The sequence below is a fragment of the Penaeus chinensis genome, chromosome 1, assembly GCF_019202785.1.
Source record: "Penaeus chinensis breed Huanghai No. 1 chromosome 1, ASM1920278v2, whole genome shotgun sequence".
Taxonomy (NCBI): Eukaryota; Metazoa; Arthropoda; class Malacostraca; order Decapoda; family Penaeidae; genus Penaeus; species Penaeus chinensis.
This window is the reverse complement of record NC_061819.1, coordinates 31,119,698-31,120,860: the sequence shown is the minus strand read 5'-3', so window position 1 is coordinate 31,120,860 and position 1,163 is coordinate 31,119,698. Positions and strand designations below refer to the sequence as shown.

The window sequence follows — 1,163 nt, the reverse complement described above, 5'->3', positions numbered from 1 at the left end:
CCTGTCTGTGCTCGGTTTCTGCCCCACCAAGAGGCACACACACATACCTGTGTGTATGTGTGCGTGAGTGCGTGCGTGCGTGCGTGATTGCATGCGTGCGTGTGTGAGTGAGTGTGTGTCTGTGTGTGTGTATGTGTGTGTGTGTAAATATAAATACGTAGTTATAGATGCAGCCCATTTATATAACCTTTTCCTCTCTTCCTCCCTCCCGCCTCTTCTTTCTCATACACAGAAACACATACGTATATGTAATTGCGCGAGTATGCCCCCTCAATGTGTTTGTGTACATGATTAACAAACAGATTTCGAATAAACACTACAGTAAAGGAGTGTTCCCTAAATGAAAATTGCTAGAGGTTCCGGATGGTGGCTTCTCAGCTGATTTTTCAGGTCATTGGGATCAAATACATCATAAGATCTTTCTTGTTCCGCATGCCATGTCGGGCCCCATGTACGCCAAAGGCTTGAGTGCTAGCGCTGCGAAGAAAGTCACTCCTAACCGCTTACAATCTAATCTTTTCCAACGGAGGCAGGGACATTCCCCACACCTGATAGTGCGGGCCGCCTCGCTTACACAGATGTTACGGCCCCTTATTGAGCATAACTTTGAGTACTGGGCTCTTGGCAGCTGTTCTTGTTTATCGCGGTTACACTCAGCCATGCTACTCGAACTTCGTAAGAAAAATGCTACGAAACATCCTTAGGTAGAGAGGTAAGAAATCACGCATGAGTAAGAAGTGTGCCGAGCGACTGAATCACGCTCAACGTCACTCAGGAGGTTCACTATTCTATTTTTATTTTTTGTATGTCAAACTATTTTTATGTATATTGGCTAAATAAACGTTATCAAGTACTTTTTCCCACGAAGTTGTCGCAATATTCTAATTGTCAACAACATTCTAATTACAATAAAAAAAAATCTGAAATGGCAGAGATATGAGTAACAAGCCTAATAACTAGATATGAAAAAATAATATCAAATGTACGGACACAAAACAAAAATAATGAAAATATCGACATACCTGTATATTAAATAATCAATGATGAAATAACATAGACTGGAAATAATATGGGTAATAACAGTAGGCTATTTGTTTTAAATTATACACCAACAGTTAGGTTTATATTCGAAAGTTACGTAATCATAACAATGGTAGCAGTCA

The 1,163-nt window shown here is 40.2% G+C and overlaps 1 protein-coding gene across 1 annotated transcript in view; it reads right to left on the bottom strand.

The window, feature by feature from the left end:
- LOC125037573 overlaps window positions 1-60 on the bottom strand; it is a 38,278-nt gene extending 38,218 nt beyond the window's left edge. The window contains exon 1 of the mRNA XM_047630801.1: window positions 1-60. This exon is cut by the window's left edge and continues 794 nt beyond it. The gene's annotated coding sequence lies outside the window, so the exon portion shown is untranslated.
- Window positions 61-1,163: the final 1,103 nt, after the last annotated feature.